The 19,425-nt window shown below is 46.6% G+C and overlaps 1 pseudogene; it reads left to right on the top strand.

Annotated features, from left to right (window-relative positions):
• Positions 1-8,242: 8,242 nt before the first annotated feature.
• Positions 8,243-11,870, top strand: LOC101411373 (sialic acid-binding Ig-like lectin 13; annotated as a pseudogene).
• Positions 11,871-19,425: the final 7,555 nt, after the last annotated feature.

Raw genomic sequence — 19,425 nt, 5'->3', positions numbered from 1 at the left:
GATCTATATATGTCAATTAGATCCAGCTCCTCTAATATACTGTTCAAATGTTTTATTTCTTTAGTGATTCTCTTTTGAGATGTTCTGTCCAGAGTTGATAGTGGTGTATTAAAATCCCCCACTATAATTGTAGATGCATCTATTTTTTCACTTAGTTTTTCCAGCGTTTGCCTCACGTATTTAGAGGCACCCTTGTTAGGAGCATAAATATTTATGATTGTTCGTTCTTCTTGACAGATTGTCCCTTTCACTAAAATGTAGCATCCTTCTTTGTCTCTCACAATTGTTTCACATTTAAAGTCTATTTTGTTTGATATTAATATAGCTTCTCCTGCCTTTTCTTGGTTATTGTTTGCTTGTATGATTGTTTTCCAGTCATTCACTTTCAACCTCCATGAGTCTCTGGGTCTAAGATGTGTCTCTTGTAGACAGCATATAGATGGGTCGTATTTCCTTATCCAATGTCCCAGTCTGAATCTTTTGATAGGTGAGTTTAATCCGTTGAAATTCAGTGTTATTACTGTCAAGGATTTATTTGTGTTAGTCATATTTTGATTGGATTTGTGTTTGTCATATTTTGTTTGTATTTTTTTCCTTCTCTTTTTGTCTTTTTTTGTTGCTCTTATATTGTCCTCCAACTCTGCCTGTCCTGTTTTTTCCTTTCTTACTGCAGAACTCCCTTTAGAATTTTTTGAAGGGGAGGTTTCTTGTTCGCATACTCTTTCAGTTCCTGTTTATCTGTGAATATTTTGAACTCTCCATCATTTTTGAATGCTAGTTTAGCTGGATAGAGTATTCTTGGTTGGAAATTTTTTTCTTTTAGTACCTTGACTATATCATACCACTGCCTTCTTGCCTGCATGGTTTCAGATGAGAAATCAGCACTTAATCTTATGGAGCTTCCCTTGTATGTGATGGTTTTCTTTTCTCTTGCTGCTTTTAGAATTTTCTCTTTGTCTTGAGCATTGGATAATTTGACAAGTATATGTCTTGGGGTGGGCCTGTTGGGGTTTATGACCAGTGGAGTGTGCTGTGCTTCTTGGATATGTACATCTGTCTCTTTCAGTAGATTTGGAAAGTTTTCAGCCATTATTTCCTGCAACACTCCTTCTGAACCCTTTCCCTTCTGGAATGACTATAATACATATGTTTGAGCATTTTGCATTATCATTCAGGTCCCTAAGTCCTAGCTGGATTTTTTCTATCTTTTTATCGACCACTTCTACTATCTGTTTGATTTCCGATGCACTGTCTTCCACATCACTAATTCTCTGCTCTGCCTCTTCTAGTCTGCTGATATTTGCTGCAAGTGTATTTTTGATTTCTTGAACTGTGGTGTTCATTTCCATCATATCTGTTATCTTTTTGCATATGTCTGCAATTTCCCCTCCAAGTGTTGTCTTCATGTTGTTAACCTCTTCCTTTACTTCATCAAATTTGTCAGTGATAAATGTTCTGAGATCTTTCATTGCTTGTGCGAAGTTCTGCTCCCCTTCCTGATTTTTAGTTTGTTGATTGGATTCAGCCATGTTTTCCTGATTATTGGTTTGGTTTGTAGATTTTTGTTGCTGTCTGTTCATCATTTTTTCTTGACGGGTTTATTCAGTTCCTTAGCTTCTTTGTCTAGTCTTGGAGATTAATTAGCTGTTGTTTTTGCGTAAGTTTTATATCTTCTCTTTGTCACTTTGTTCTTATTATTCTAATTTCTTATTGCTGGTTAAGTTCACTTTAAAGGAAAGTATTAGTGCTGGGGAAAGGCAATTGTGTAAGGGAGGAAAAAGTGTGAAGTAGTATTGGTGATATATGTTAACAAAGCAACAATATGAGATATGGGAGGGTGGAGGTTAGATTCATGTAAATTGTGTAGAGTTATAGCAGTAGGTAGAGTACCTATAATGAGGTAGACAACTGAATATGGGAGGAATATGGTATGAACTAAAGAGCTATTGTTTTCGTGAGAGAGGGAAAGAGAAAAGAAAGGTAATAGTTTCAAGAGTGGATACCAGACAGAAAACAAAACAAAGGTATTAGAAATTAAGAGTTAGACACTTTGGGGATCAAAGAAATGGAGGTGGAATATAGGAGAGATAGTAGATGATGGAGGATATCAAGATGTAGGGGAAAGGGGATAGTGTAGCTAGCCAAAATCTATTCACACAGAAATGAGGCAGTGGAGGATGAGGAAACCCAGCAAATGTGAGGTGTTTCCTGCAGCACCTATTGTATAGTTAAGATAAAATAGAATAAGAAGGAGTTGGGGGACAAGAGAGAGAGAAAAAAATACTTTGGGGGATACGCTGGGAGAAAAGACTAGGGGATAATGCAATGTTAGCAGTCAGAACATTAAAAAAATAAAATAAAAAATAAAAATAGAATAAAAATAAAAACAAAACAAAACAAAAAAGAAAAAAACCCAAACTTTGAGGGCTAGGACATTCAAGGACCTCAGATGGACCTCAGGGCATGATGGATTCAGGGATGGACAGTCTGAGATATTGAGGACTGAAGAGGTGTGAGTCTCTGGGGTGTGGGCCACCAGGGTTTAGGGGACTCAGACCTGGCAACCTCTAGTCCGGTTAACAGGAAGCATGGGAGCACCACAGTACATCACAGCCTTCAGGGATCCCCTCAGCTGTGTGCCAGCCCTATGGGTGAGGTCACTTCCACAAGCTCTGTCCTGTGTTCTGTACCCCACAATTCACTCACTCACTAGGGTCTATTCTGTGGGTATATCACCAATTGACTTCAGGACCCCTTCCACCCTGTGATCCCCCGGAACGGCCACCTGGGGGCGCCTCTAGACTGCAGCCAATTTAATGACTTAGATCAATAGCCAGGTCCGGGGGAGGGGCTCCAGCCAGAAACGTTAATAACAGAGTCCAAACCCGAAATTCCCATGCTTCGCAAAATATTCCCCTAATCAGCTTCTAAACGTCTCCCACCCTACCAGACCCTGGTGGCATCTCTTTATTGCTATCACTTTAAGACCACTGTAGATCGGCAGCCGGGCTTGGGGGGGGGGGGCGTGGCTCTAGGCAGAAGCACTATTGTTTGTGTCCGCAATCAAAAATTCCCCCCACTTTGCCATAAAACTCCCGTTTGTCTCTCCAAATCGGTCTGCAAGCACCTCCCGTCCTATCAACCCCCCAATAGGCCGCCCAGGGCCCACGAATTCCCCAGTACTGCAGAGCCTCCAAAAAAAAACCTTCCGCAGCAGCTCCCCGCGCTGTGCCGTGGCAGCGCCCCATGCCGCGGCTCCGCCCACCCAAGGAGGGAACTTTCCGCGTGCAACTGGGACCTCCATGTATATTTTAAAGACGTATCCTCTCTGTTACCTTCCCACCAAATCGATGTCCAGAAACCTCTCTACCCACAAAAATCCTGAAACAGCCCCATCTCGAAGAGCCTCCAATGCCGCCCAGCCGCCTCCCTGCAGGAGATACTATCAGGCAAGTTCACTCAGGCACCATCTTGCCCCCTCCTCCATAAATATTAATTTTTATAGCTTTTATTTTAGCAGTTCATTTTTAGCAAATAGAAATAAAATTTATTTCTATACATTGAAAAAGTGTATATCTAAGAAAATAAGTAAATACAATTAATAAGTTAATGAAATAATGATAGCTTTAAAAATAATGAAATACAAAAAATTTAAAGTTTTTGGAATAATAAATAATTAAAAATATAAAATTTAAAAAAAAATTTTACATTACATCTTTCACCACTGTAAGATCTGTTATCTTGTATGTATAGTGGCATTTTATTCTGTTTATTCCTCCAGTGTCTTTTTTTTTTAAGTTTTGTCTTTAAAGCTTTGGGTTACAGAAATGTTCCATACAGAATATAGGGGATTCTGATATACCCAATCCTCCACATTACCCCCTTTCCCCAATTAATAACATTTTACAAGTGGTTGGAATATTTGTTACAATGGATGTATAAATATTGAAACATTGCTACTAACCATAGTCAGCTAGTCACATTATGGTTTACTTTTTGGACCATACACTTATAAATAAACTTTGATGAAATTTAACATGTTCTGTATCCATCATTGCAAGATCATGTAGAACACTTCCATTGCCCCCAAAATGCCCCATTTCCATCTATTCTATTCCTCTCATCATTCTTTAAGAACCCAAATTAATAAATTTGGCCCCATCCAGTGCGATATTTTATCGTCCTTGGTTTCACAACCTTAGAATTCATTTTCACATATTTTCTCCAGATTTACACCCATATGAATCAGCAAATCTTACAATTCTTTTAGACTTTAAGATCTCCTCAGGCATAATATATTGTATTTATCCTGTTAGAACAGGCTGACATTTATTCTTCGTGTAGAGGAAATGAGGGGTGATTGGGATTGTTTCTTTGAGGGATCTAAACATCTTTCTTAGGCAACTGCCCCAAGTGGAATTATGCAGGATCTTCAAGTAAAAAAGGCAAATCTCTTATTTCCCCTCCCCTCCCCTCCCCTCCCCTCCCCTCCCCTCCCCTCCCCTCCCCTCCCCTCCCCTCCCTTCCCTTCCCTTCCTGGAATTGGATACCCTCCCCCATCATTGTTGTCTGTGTTTTCTCTCTACTTTCTGTGTCCATTTGCTGTGTGTTCTTCCTTGTCTTGTCTTTTTTCTTCTCCTCTGCCTCTTTAGGAGACACCAGAAACTAATCCCAACTTGATCCACGTCATCTCCCTAGTCTGCTGAGTCTCTCAGTGTCTCTCCTCTGTCTCCCTTTGTCGCATTATTTTGCTGCACCAGGTCTCCATGGCATGGGCCAACAGCTCTCTGTGGTACAAGCCAGCTGGCCTTAACCAGGAGGCCTTGGGAATCAAACCTGGGGCCTCCCATATGTTATACAGAAGCCCAATGACTTGAGCCATATCCATTTCCCTAGTCTAATCTCTTTAGAAATAGGAAAGCAGGCTAGGTTCTCTCACAAGAGTAGCTCAAAAATACTTGTGCATGTCAAAGAAGAAACACAAATGGCAAAAGAAATACACATTAAAAAATGCTCAACATCACTAATGATTAAGAAAATCCAAAAAAAAAACTATGATCAGATATCATTTCACACCTGTCAGAATGGCCACTATTAAAAAGACAGAACTACAAGAGTTGGAGATGTGGAAAGATAGAAACACTTATTCACTGTTGGTTGGAAAGCAGAATGGTATAGCCACTGTTTGACAGTTCCTAAATAAGTTGAATATATACTTTGCCATGTGATCCTGCAATACCACTAGTGGGCATATACCCAGAAGAACTAAGAGCAGTGACACTATCAGACATCTGCACACCAATGTTCATAAGGGCATTATTCTCATTGCCAAAAGTTGGAAATGACCCAGTAGTCCATTAACTGATCAATGGATAAACAAAATGTGGTGTATTCACATGATGGAATATTATGTAGCTATAAGAAATGAACTTGTAAAGCATATGACAAAATGAAACTGAAGGACATTGTGTTAAGGGAAGCAAGACAGACACAAAATGACAAATACTGTATGATTGCAATACTATGAACAAAACATATTGTGTAACATAGTGTATGATTTTTAAAAAATTTTTCATTTGTACCCAATACAATTTAATTGAGAAGTACGTTTTTATTCAACTGTGCTTTCTTCTTATATTTTAATCATTTATATTTTCAACTATTAAATGTACAAAATAAAGTTAAAAAAATACTTGGGGGTGGGGAGGGAAGGGAGTGGATTCAAAATTTTCAGTTTCATACCAAACTACCCATACAATCCCTTCCCGAGTCTCAGTCTCTTGATCTTTTCCAATCACTGTCCAAATGGAAAAATCAAGGTTTCAATTTATATTGAAATTCCTCAACCAATGCAATTAAACTTTGGGTCTGACTTTCTGCATTTGCACCTATAGCCAAATGGGACGGTATAATTTTGGGTCCACAACATAAAGTGTGTCGTCTTTGACAATGACTTGACCTAAAAAATAAACCCTGACTGGGAGCTCACTTCTCATCAGTTTCCCAGTGCATCTAGAAGGAAAGCGTCCAGTATCGGGTCTTTGTGGTCAATAGTGTCACCACATCAGTGAGCAGCAGTAGCTGCTGGTCCTCAAGGCACTTGCTCCAGAGTCTCATCATCACAATCAAGCACAGGAAACGATTTCATGAATCATGGCACAATTGCACGTAGAATTCTATGACCCATCTAAGGAAGAAGCAACACCAAGCCTTTCAAAGTTTTTCAGAGGATGGGGACACACACACTCATTTGGTGAAGCCAAGAATGAAACCGATACCACAGACTGACCAGGACATTTCAGGACAAGAAATTTGGAGACCAATATTCATCATCAACATGGAAAAATACTTACTAAAAAAATAAGCAAAGGAAATGACCCAGAAATCAAAATTAATCTTCAATATGAAAACTCTTGGAACAATTCTGCCAAATATTCAAGGTCTAAATAATTCCAATCTTACATGAACTCTTCTAAGGCAGATACATGAAATCAGGGCAAGAGATATCCTGCAATGATATATGGGTATACAATGACTTTCTACACGTTTCTAATCCTCTCTGGAGCTCGTTGGATCTTTCTGCAGAGGAGGGAAGTGGGAATGGCTAGTCTCTAAGGACCTCTCTGTTGATCTGTGGGTCTGAACTTCTGTGGACTTCCCTGTCCATTTCCACTGGTAGCCTGTTGGAGCTTCCACTTGTTTTCCCATCTATTTTTTTCTTTAGCCTTAAAAACTCTGGGAACCAAACATCCCCAGTGTATGGTGCAGCACTTAAAATTCAGGAGATGCTCCAGGACATCTTTCCATGGAAGACATACCAATAGCCAATAAGCTTATGAAAAGATGCTCAACATCATTCACCATTTGGGACATGCAAATCAAAACCACAAGGAGATACCTTTTCATACCCGTTTGACACTTTCATTTTATAAATGCAAAATAGCAAGTGCTGGGGAAGATAGTGATAAATCAAAAGTCTGGTGTGTTGTTGCAGGAATGTAAAATGGGGTGGACACCGTGGTAAGCAAAGTGAGGGTTCCTCAGAAAGTCAACTATAAAAATTCCATATGATCCAGCAATTCTCACTTCTAGGTACATACCCCAATCTTCCACACACCCACAGCTGATCCTGCTTCTCCCTGATCACAGCCTTCCCTATTGTCCCCAGGACAAAGCCCCAGCCCCAGGCTCATCAGTACTGATGCCTCCTTGGCCTCCCTCCAGTAACAGGTGCAGTTCTCATCCCCTGCCAGGCTGCCTCAGTGTCTTTGCACAAAGCTTCCCTCCATCTTAGTTGCCCTCCCATCAGATGTTTTATTGTTTGTTTTTCAGGAGGTACTGGGGATTGAACCCAGGACCTTGTACATAGGAAGAAGGCGCACAACCACTGAGCTGGATCTGTTCGCCTGTCATGTGTCAATGGAACCATCTCCCCTCATCCTTCTAGTCCCAGCTTAACCTCCCCTTCCTCCCTGAATCCTAAACCTGACCTGAACCCAAGGTTATTTAGCCATTTCATCCCATATTTGCCCACTCCCGAGACTTGCCATATGGCTGTGAGCACTCTGTGTCTGTGGGTGGGGAAGGGAGAGCTGTGCCTCTCAGCTCCAGGAACCTGCTCTCTGCGTTTCCCTAGAACCAGAGGCCTGGAAATGGCACATGGTGCCCAGTCCAGATGACTGACCTCTGCACTTGGTCTTCTGCTGACCACAGTCCCCAAACTGTGCTGGACTCAGAGAGATTAAGCACTGAGCCTATCTCAGCTCTTGGGTCCAAGGTCCTGGGTCAGGATGGAGGAGAATTCACCCACGAAGCTCAGCATGAGAACGTATGGGTGGAGGCTCTTAGCGAGGGGGATGGAGCTGTCACATGGAGCAGGGCGGATGCCCTTGTCCTGGGAAGTCCCTCTTACCCTTCATCCTCCCCCAGCAGGACTGACCTCACCATCTAGAACCTGTGACTTAGGGGGTCTGCCCAGGTGCACCCATTTTCACTGTGCAGAAAATGACCCAGAGCACAAGTGCAAGGGGAGGGGAAGGGGCCGGGGGAGCCGGCAGGGGTTTGCATCTGGGCCCCAGGGGTGGATGTGGGTGCTAACGATGGCATCAGGTTCAAGCTTCCTCATCTGATGGTCACTCTTCTCTCTGACCCCATCTTCCTGTCGGGGCTTCCTCTAAATCGTACAGCTCTCAGTCCCTGAGACACAAGCCCTGAGACATGGACTTTCCCAGGCCAGGCCAACATGCAGCTGCTGCTGCTGCTGCTCTGGGGGAGGGTAGGGGGTCAGGAACTGAGGGGGTCTTTGCAGGGTTTAACGCTGCAAGTAGGGGGGCCAGTGGCGGTGCAGGAGGGCCTCTGCGTCCTCGTGCCCTGCAGTCTCCCACCCCTGGGACAGCTGGACCAACTCCAGCCCAGCTCACGGCTACTGGTTCTGGGATGAGGCCAGTTTATTCGAGGAAGCACCAGTGGCCACGAATGACCAAATCGAGAAGCGCAGGGGGAGACCCAGGGCCGATTCCGCCTCCTCGGGGACCCCAGGACTGGAAACTGCCCCCTGGACATCAGAGACACACGGAGGGGGGACACGGGGACGTGCTTCTTTAGGGTGGAGAGAGGACCTGAGGTGAAATATAATTACAAATAGAACCAGCTGTCGGTGCGTGTGACAGGTAAGGAGTGGGTCAAGGAGCAGACACAGGGGCTGGACCCTGAGTGGCCCTGGGGAAGGGCTGACCTGGACCCTTGCTCCTTGTCCTGGGGAGGGGCTGGGGGGAAGGCAAGGCTGGGCTCAGGGGAGCAGCTGGAGCAAGCCTGAGACTCCTCTGGGGCTCACCTCGGCACCCCCTCCTCCTGGTCCTGCATCTCCCCCTCTCCTCACCAGCCCTGATCTACATGCCCGACGTCCAGATCCCGGGGACTCTCGAGGCCGGCCGCCCCAGCACCCTGACCTGCTCCTTGTTCTGTGCCCTGGGCCTGTGAGCGGGGGATACCCCTGACCTTCTCCTGGACTCCAGCCCCCCTCACTGCCCTGGCCCCAGCACCTGACTCTCCTTCATGCTCACCCTTAACTCACGGTCCCAGGACCATGGCACCAGCCTCACCTGCCAGGTGGCCTTCCCTGGAGCTGGGGTGACCGTGGAGAGGACTGTCCAGCTCAACGTCTCCTGTGGGTGCTGGGCCAGGACGCTGGGTCCCTGTGGGCGGAAGGAGCGGAGGGTCAAGGCCTGGACATTGGGTGCTGGTCCTGGGATCTGGGCTGGAGGGTGAGGGGTCACCTGCCCCCGCCTGCTCCCCTCGCTGGCCCTGGGGTGGGGGCGCTGTCTCCCAGCCCTCCCACTGACGCGGGTCTGCCCGGCTCTGCCCAGACGCCCCCCAGAACCTGACCGTGGCCGTCGTCCAGGGAAACGGCACAGGTAGGACAGGCCTCCCCTCTGGGGGCTCGGGGTGGGGCTCTGCCGGCTCAGGCCCCTCCTCAGCCTGCCCTCACCTCAGACCCCTTGTGGGGAGTCCAGGGCCCCTCCACCAGCAGACCCCATGGCGCTGGGAACCTGCCCCTCGAGCCTCCCCCGTGGATCCCCCCTCGCTCCAGGAGGACAGGGCAGCTCTGGCTCCCGCGGCCCCTCGTCACCCGCCTTGGGACCTCTCGGCCTCCTCTGTGACCCCTCCCCACACAGAGTTTACTCAGGAGCTTTTGGAGACCTGGATGCTCCCAGGGTCACAGCTCAGATGCTCCGCGGAGTCTCGCTCCAGCCCCGCCCCCAGCAGCCCCGAGGTCCCCGGGTCCCCTGAGGCCCCGCAAGGGGCGCCTGCTCGGCCCTGCCACGCACGGGCTCCAGCTCCGCTCGGGCCGAGGCAGCACGTTCCCGCCGGCACAGAGGCCGAGTCCCCGTGACCTGCCCGCGCGGGTCTGTGGGGTCCCGCCTGAGGAGGGGTCAGGTCCTTGCAGTGAGGGCGGCGGCCAAGCTGGGCCCAGCGAGCTGCGCACGTGTCCACCAGCAGGGGGCGCCGCGGGGCTGCCTGGGCCTCAGCGCAGCAGGAGCAGAGGCTTCCCCCTGCTGGTCTGGGCGCAAGGTCCCTGAGCAGGAAGAGACGAGCTCCTTCCCGTCGTCCAGGGCCCGCGTGTCCTTCACCCGGGAACTCTGTCCCTCCTGGGCCTGGTTTTCTGCTCAGTGACTCGGCTTTCATCACTCACGTCGGGAGCTCCTCCCAAGTTAGAGGAATTGGTCTGTGGTGGGAGGAGCAGGGGCTTTTCCCAGCAGCCCACGCGGCTTCCTTCCTGGATAACGTGGTTTTTATGGCTATATGAATGGATTTCTTTCTGTACTCAGTTACTAAGCTTTTCTTTTACGGCTCCTGATTTCTCCTGCTCTGAATTTTAAAATGATCTCAGGCTGCTTTTCCTCCCATGGCCTCGTCTCTGAACTCCCCGAATTCCTGTTCCCTCCTGGGCTGTACGTCAATTGGTACTTTTCTGGCTGTACCAAGGCCTTAGCGCTCCTTCTACTTCACATGCTGTCTCCTTCAGGAAGCCCTCCCAGACTTGCCAGTTGTTCCCACATTTCCACCTCCAGGGCTCGCAGAGCCCAAGCTACTGCTTCTGGCACCCACGTTGTCACCACCAGACTGGGATTTTCTCAGACCAGAGCCCCCTCTCAGAGGCATCTCATTAAACCAGGAAACAGAGATTGGATGAAGCCATGAAGAGAGGCCCTTCAGGGTCAGTCTGGCTTCTGAGTCACCAGCAGAAGCAGCTGGAGGCCTTGGGACCTGGCAGGACAAGACTCAGGTGGGCTCTGTTGGGGCGAACTGGGAAGGTCAAGGCCCATCCACCTGCCTTGAGCTTCTGGGGTGAATCCAGCTTGAGGGGCTGTGCAGAGAGAAATCCACATCACTCTGGTTTCCGTCTTTCTGTCTCCACCTGTGTCTACCTTTGTGTTCCTGAACCCTCCCTCCCTCCACCCTTTCTCTCCCTCTCTTTCACTCCCCACCTCTTTATCTCTCCTGCACTCCAGCATCCATGTTCCTCAGAAATGGCTCGTTGCTGCCTCTCCAGGAGGGCCAGTCCCTATGTCTCATCTTTGTCACCACAGCAACCCTCCTGCCAGGCTGAGCTGGTGCTGGGGGGGCACAACACTGAGCCTTTCCCAGCCCTTGGACCCCAGCGTCCTGGAGCTGCCTCGAGTGCACATTGGGGATGGAGGTGGAGTCATCTGCAGAGCTGAGAACGCGCTGGGTGCCCAGCACACCTCTGTGAGCCTCTCCCTGCAGAGTGAGTGTCAGGGGTGCACACTTGACCCCATGCTCCCTGGCTGTGAGCACGCAGCCCTCAGCCACAAGGCCAGCAGCCCAGAGCCCTCTGACACACTGTTGGACAGTCAGAGCATGGGGTGTGGGCTGAGGCCTGGGAGCATGTTTGGTTTCCTGTTGGGTTATAAAAGCTCTTTATATTTGCCAAAAACTACACCTTTATCCAATATATTATTTGCAAATATTTTCTCCCATTCTGTGGGTTTCTTTTCACTCTCTTGATAGAGTCTTGTGAAGAACAGAAGCTTTTAATTTTGATGAAGCTGAAGTTGTTCATCTTTTCTCTGTCTCACTGCTGGACGGGCAGGGCATGGGTAGGGTGAAGTCTGGGTGGAAGTGAACCCACATCCAATGATTCAGGGATAGAGGATGGGGACTGGAGAACAAACCACAGGGTCCTGTTGGGAGAAGGACATGGGGCTTTGGTTTCCGACATATTCCTGGCTTCATCCCACTTGACTGCAGGGGGGCCAGGGCCCATGGTGGATGTGGTCAAGGTGGCCATCGGGACAGCAGCTGTGAACACCCTGCTGATCTGTATCTGCCTCATCGCTGGCCTGTGAGCACAGCCGCAGGGAGTGGAGGGGGCGGGGAGGGCAGGGGGATGTCTTGGCTTTGAGAGTGCACATGTGCCCATTGGAGACCAGCTGAAGTGTCCAGTCTGGGGATGCACCTGCTCTCATCAAGGAGGTCTGGGGTAGACCTGCCCCCTCTCCCTCAGTCACCCCCCAGCCCCATAGGAGGGAACCCAGGGGTCAGTCTTCCATGGCACTTGATGGCCAGCGTGAAAGGCCTTGGTCTCTTCACTCAGAGTGACGTCCTATAGGAAGAAAGCAGCAGGGTGGAGGGTACAGGTGAGAGGACAAAATGCAGCCCTGGGCTACAGTCTCAGGTGAGTGATGTGGTCGTTCTACCACCCAGCATCCCACCCGGCCACCTCACTGATGGGCCCAGGGCTGCTGAGCCCAGCAAGGCCAAGGCCGAGCTGCCCGTCCTCCCCACCAGCCCTCTTTTCCTCTGAGTGCCCTGTTCACTGGTGACATGGCCACCTGCATCTTCATGGCAGATCCAGAGTGTTGTTCGTGGCCTCCCTCCCTCCTGCAGGATCCAGTGCATCCTGCTGCTGCTCATCCTTCCTGTTTTCACATCTCCTCGGCCTGCCCTTCTACTCTTGGCTTTGACCTGGTCATTCTTGTAGCCTCATCTCTTAACTCAATTATGGAACTCACCTCCCCTCCCTGCCTACCTCTCTCTCCCAACACAGGCTTCTGGACAGTGCTTACAGAATCAACGTGTGCAGGTCCTCCACACTTGGACACCAATGTTTTTTCTCCACTGCCAGAGGATACAGAGCCATTGCCACAGCCTGGGCTCACGCCTGGTGGGGTGTCCTCTGCTGGCACTCCAAGCTGGCTCCTCCTCTCCCAAACCCTCCCAGCCAAGCCCTCGGTGACTCTGACTTTGCATCTGTAGTTCCTTCAATGCAAGTGTTACTCATGCCCCAGCCTCCATCCTGCATGTCACCTTGTCCAATGTGTGTGTGTAATTCAATGTACGTAACTACATCCAGCCATTTGTTCAGTCTTATTCATCAACTCGTAGGTACTGTGAATTATCCTAGTCCTGGTGTGCATCAGTGAAAACAAATTCCAAATCTCTGTCATGAAGGAGATGACAATCTAGAGACAAGAAGGAGAGGAATAAAGATAAATTAACAATTAAAAAATTAGACCTAGCTGTTGATACATGTTTGCAGAATAATAATTCAGGGAAAGGAGCATAAGACACATTGGGGATGGTTTTCTACCATCAAGTGTGTGGAGGTGGTGTTTGAATCAACCTGGGAGGAAACAGGCTCTGTGTTGACCTCAGAGGAAGTATCCTGGGAAGAGGGAATGAAGGGAACAGTAGGTGTAGTTTCTGAGACAGAAGCAGGTCCTGTGTGTTAGGGAAACAATGAGGAGGCCAACGTCTCAGAGAAAAGGGAGGGCAAAGGAGTTTGGAGCACCTGCCTGATGGTGTAGACTGACCATGGCCTTGCAGGCCAGTGCAAGATGCTGGAAACTCTAGGGGAGAGGGAAGAGATGACTGGCTTTTATTTAAACAGGATCCCATAGCTTCTCTATTAAGAAAATTCCAGGCAAACTGCAGGAAAAGGACAATGAGAAGAATATTGCTGTGCGTGCCAGGCAGGAGGCAAGGGTGCTGTAGGAGAGGTGGTGCTGGCAGTGAGGATGCAGTTTTGATATGTTTTGAAGGTCAAGCTAAAGGATTTCCCAATGGAAGGGGAGTCAGGGAAAGTGAAGGGCAAGGTTGAGGCCAGCATTTTTCCCCTGAGCCAGCAGGTGGATGGAACTGTCTTACACAGGGTTTTGGGGAGGAGCACTGATTTGAGGGTCTCGATTTCCAGGCAGGATGCCAGGTGGACATTGAGTTTAAATGTCTGGAGAGCAGGAAAGGCATCCAGGCAGGAGGTGTTAGGATGCAGATCTGGAGTAGAGTGATGAGAGTGGACGAGGTGAAATAGGGCTGACTTAGATGCAGAAGGCACACAGACAAGCCCCAAGGCAGCCCAGTGAGAAAGATCCAGCACGGTAGGAGCAGAGAGGAGCAGAGAGGATCAGAGGGCCAGGCAGGAATGCGCCCTCCTGGAGGCAAGAGCAGAGGTCACTTCCAGGAGGAGAGCGAGCAGTGAGTCCATGTTGTAGATGTGATATCTATTGTGTGAGGGCTGAGAAAGCGTCAGTTAAATCTGAAAACATGTGTGACATTGGGGATCTTGACCAGTAGCATTTTATAGTTTTTATTGAAGTCTATCATTCATATATGAACATATGTAAACAATAAGTGTATAGTAAAATTTGTGAATTTTCAAAACAAACATCCATATCATCATACAATGCTCCCATACATCTCCCCCCATCAACATCTTTCATTGTTGTGAAATATTTGTTCCAAACCATGAGAGAGCATCATTAAATATTTCTAGTAACTATAGCTTATGTCTTACATTTAGTGTATTTTCCCCCAACCCACTCAAATAATATGATTATTATTAGTAGTATATATTTGTTATTGTTCAGGATAAAACATTCTTATATTTGACCTGTTAACCACAGTCCATCTTCCACCACTGGATTTCTTATGTTATACAATCCCATGCTGTGTACAATCCATTCAAAGTGTATGCTCAGTGGCTCTCATTTTCATCACAGAGTTGTGCTGTCATCACCACAGTCAATTTTAGAATGATTTCATTACTCCAAAAGGAAAAATCACATACCCCTTCGACAGCAGTGGTTTCAATGGAAGACCATTAATGGGAAAGGGGGTGAAGATATAATTGGAGGAAGTTCAGAAGAAATTGGTGGAGAGGAAGTGGGAGAGTGAGTGCAAACCACACTTTGATGTGTTTTGCTCTGAAGGGGAACTGAGAAATGGGGTCAATGTTGGGTGAACTGTGAAACCTTAACTCTTTCCTGAAACCTGTTGTGTCCTGTCCTGTGGCTCTGTGCCCAGTTCCCCACAACACTGGGGCTTCCTGGAGAGTAGAGGTGGGTCTGATAGGGACCCTGATATTCTCTCTCTTGCACTTGGTGTTTCTGTCCATCACATAATAATTTACTGTCACATACTTACTTGTTTGTGTGTCGTCTGCCTGCTATACTGGAAAGTCAGTTGGATAAGGTCTGGGCTGCGTTTGCTTTGTGCACCTACCCCAGGGCCAGCTCCCTAGGAGGCCCTCACACAGGTATCATTATTTTTTGTCCCTTTTTGGATATTGAGTTTATCCTTTCTACATAGAAAAATAGCCTGACTTCTCTCAGACTTAATTTTCTTCTTTTTGAAATGAAGAAAATAATAATTATTTATAGTTGGATTATCTGGAGGAGTCAATGAGATTAGTTGGCACCTGTTTTAGATTTCTATTGTAGCTCTAACAAATTACCATAAATTTTGTGGTTGAAAACAATACAAATTATTATTTTAGAGTTCTGGAGGTCAGAAGTCTGAAGTGGGTCTTACTGGGCTAAGATCAAACTATTCATTTACCTAATTATCTCAGTGCATGTGAAATGCATTATGCTAAGTGGATGAAACCAAACTTTAAAGGCTACATTTTATCTGATTTTATTTTTATGACATTCTATGAAAGGCTAAGTAATAGGGATGGACATCTGATCAGTGTTTTCCTGGGACTAAGATGGCAGAGGATTTGACCCCCAGGAAAAAGCAAGTGGGAATGTTTTGGATAGTGGTCTTCAGTATCTTGATTGTAGTTGCAGTTGTACAGGTCTATGCACTTGTCAAAACTCAGAGAATTGTACACCACAAAAAAGCATCTTTACTGCATGTAAACTTAAAAATAAATGTAAAAATAAAAAACACACAATCATTCTACTCTCAATGGAATTAATAAAATTTAAGAGAATGACTATTGAATTGTTGATGATGGGGTGGAGCAAGTGGACCTCAGCTGATGGGGCTGGTAAAAAAAAATCCTTTAGACAAGAGTTTAGCAATTTCCATTAAAGATGATCATAAAGTTATTCTTTAATCCAGCAACTCCACTTATTGGTTTGCACTCATAAATATGGAAATGTGTCCATAAAAATACCTCTACCTAAATACCATGGCAACTTTCTTCATAAGAGCTAATCAATGAAAATTTCAAAAGCCTACCGAGAGATGTATAGATAAAAGATTGTGGCATACCCATATGGTAGACCACTACTTAGTAATTAAACATGATGAACCACATGTATATAAAACAACTTGGGGTGGTGGACTTTGCCCAGTGGTTAGGGCGTCCATCTACCACATGGGAGGTCCACAGTTTAAACCCCTGGCCTCCTTGACCGGTGTGGAGCTGGCCCATGTGCAGTGCTGATGCGCGCAAGGAGTGCCCTGCCACGCAGGGGTGTCCCTGCATAAGGAAGCCCCCATGCGCAAGGAGTGCACCCCATAAGGAGAGTCGCCCAGTGCGAAAGAAAGTGCAGCCTGCCCAGGAATGGCACCTCAAACACAGAGAACTGACACAAGAGGACATTCTTATTTTTTAGTCTGTGAACAAGGTAATATTTTAATGATCAGGCACTTAATTTCCTCATATGGCTTATGAGGATACAAAATTCTGTCTACATTAATAAGGTTGAATGAATATATAGAGAGAGATATTTTGTGTAAAGATTGTACAAATACATAAATGTGCACATTTTTATGTCATAAGTCTCAAGGACTTACCACATACATACTACATAAAGCAAGCAGGAACCATGTGATCTGAGCCTAAAATTTTAATTTTAACCATATATTCATGTTTTCTGGTCATATGATGTCTTTTGAATCTCATTTACCTCAAAAACAGGCATTTTGCATAAACATCAATACTGACCTATATAATGAGGACATAAGGAAAATTATGCAAGCCCACACTGCACTGAACTGCATACAGCAGTCTGTAGGAGTGCTGAGTAAAATTGATGTTTGTTTAAAGAAATGTTGTTTTGTCCTTAGATCACCTAGCTGGTTTCCATAAAATCAGAACTGAATTATGTAGGACAAAATGTGAATGCACATGGCAAGTCATAGAAGGTATTGCAGAAAAGGGGATTGAAGAGGGGATGTGTTTTGTGAAGGTGGAAATTGTCTTAAGATGAAGTAACTACAGTCTAGATGGTTATGGATATTTACAAGAAGTTTGTAGAAGCATTGCATAAACAGAAATATTGAAACGGCTTGTTTCCAGGAAGTCATTATTAAAGAGAAACTGAATAGATGCTCACAACAAAAAGGAACTTCCTAACAAGCAGAGGCCACCTCAGTCTACATATTCAAGTGGTGGTAAGGAAAGGTAATCTTGTTTCCATTGGGAATCATCAGTTTTCATGAATACTGGAATAAAATGGTTTTTCCTGTACTGCTAAAGTGAAATACCTGGTATTAACATCTTCATGCTAAAAGTATAGAAGTATAAAGCAATGTACTCACAAGTTAACTTTATTTGATATGTTACACATTGCATTGGAAGTGTTTAAAAATGTATAAAAATCTAAAGAGATAGACTTTATCACTGTCAAACTCTCTTGTACAGGCCTTCAATACGCTGCATTTGACTCTTCATATGACTTACTGGCTAGGTTGGTCACTGACCCGTAAAACAGTAAAGGTATCTACTACATCTCTGGTTGTGCTCCTAAAGTGGAAGGAGACTACGTTACAGTTTCTGACTCTTGCTGCAGCCAGTGCTGGCTCAAAATGGCCAAATGTACAGTAAATATCAAATCTAGACTGGCTCTATTTCATGGTGCTAGAGGGTACTATTCACCAGGCCAGTGGAATACTGGAACCTGCCTTCCCAGCTTCTCTCTAGGGTCAGCAGTGCTGCAGTATGCTGGCTCTGTGAAGAACATACCAGGTGAAGCAGCAATTACCAGAGTGATGTAAGTAGAGCTTAAGTACAATTGGCATCACGGCCTGCTCCCATGGAGAGATAACATGTAGGGTATTCAAAACCTGGAGCTTAGATCTAGTAACAGCAGTTCAAATAGAAACATATGCATTATTTAGTGCATTTTTCAGTATTAAGTACTGTACCTATATATTTCCTATTCTAGACATATTCCTGATGATTACAGTGATATCTTTTCTAGATCATATGCAATGGAAAATTGAACATGTTAAAAGTCCTGGTAAACATCATTTTCTAAGTAGTTAATGAATGTGTTAGCCCATGTCTCCCTCCTAGCCCTTATTCCAGCGTCTGTCCCACTCTTACTTATCCTGGGGAGGAATGGCAGGACCAAATGTCATCTTGCCAGGGCTAAGCATTTCCCACCAGAAGGGAAATGGCAAACGAGGTGGCCAGGACCCACTTCAGCTCAGCCCTTCAAGGGAGTCTTGGGTTATGTGGTAAGAAAGTGTGTCTCCTTGGCAGAAGGAGGAAGAGCCAAACAATAGGATAAGAGATTTTTGACCAATAGGATCCCTTACCCTAATTAATAATCAGCCATCAACACCTCCCAGTTAGCTTACCTCATTCACATAAAATGCTAATCTAGCTCCATACCCTAAACAATGATCTTGCAGTGATTAACAAATCAGATCATCCACCTTGAGGCTCTACCCCCAGGACTGAGACACAGTGAACCTATATCTAACACAGCCCCAAGGCCCTGTGGGTGCCGCCTTTTTCTCTAGGCCATAATGGCACCCGGAGCTGCAGCACCAAGCTCTGCACCTCCACCTCCCCCTGGAGGTGCTTCCACTGAAGCCTGGGCCAGGTAGGAGCAGCAACACTGAGCTGTAATCAAATAAATGTTCAACTGTAAGGAGGTTGCAGTTCTTCATTCTCAAGTCCATCCAAACCGAAGAATAAAAGGAGCGAGAACATTTGGTGCCGAGACTCAGATTGTATTTTCCTGCACTGGAAAGACTTTGGCTGAAGTCCGTCTGAAGTGAAGAATAAAGGTGGTGAGAATAGAGGCTTCCTTACTTAGAATCCTTTCCTTTTGCTTTGCGCCAGACACTCACAAGGCCCCAAAATATCCCACCACTGGCAGGACTGTCCGCCCCATGGTTCTAGATTAGGTTGGGGCTCTCTGGGCCCAGACCAGGAGAGGATGAGCTCCCTGGTGGAAAATGGTGCACAGAAGAGCACCTCGACCGGGAGGACACGTACAGCACCCACCATGGCCCCTGTTCACCAGGACTGGAGATTGGGAAGCACTGGAGACTGGGAGGTGGATGCAGGGCTCTATCCTTCCTGCTACCCCCTTGGGCAGGTCTCTGGGGTCTCTGGTCTTGGGGTATCCATCCCCTCTGGTCACCTGTGAGCTGAAGTTCCTCTTCTGTGAACGCCGTGGTCCCGTGCTCCTCACCAACTTCTGGGGTGTCCCCTTGCCATCCCTCCCCTTTCACTTGCCTTCCTCTGCTCATCTCAGACAGAGGCAGCCCTAGGTCCCCCTCCTCAGAGATGCTGCTGCTGCTGCCTCTGCTGTGGGGCAGATGAGAGCCCCTGGGGAGGGGGGCAGGGGGTGCTGGACTGGATCTGCAGCTGACCTGGCTTCCACAGGGTCCCTGGCTCAGGATCCGAGATTCCGGCTGCAAGTGCAGAGG

The sequence above is a fragment of the Dasypus novemcinctus genome, chromosome 18 (assembly GCF_030445035.2).
Source record: "Dasypus novemcinctus isolate mDasNov1 chromosome 18, mDasNov1.1.hap2, whole genome shotgun sequence".
NCBI classification, from domain to species: Eukaryota; Metazoa; Chordata; class Mammalia; order Cingulata; family Dasypodidae; genus Dasypus; species Dasypus novemcinctus.
The sequence above is the reverse complement of the archived record's forward strand: the minus strand, read 5'-3'. Positions and strand labels throughout refer to the sequence as shown.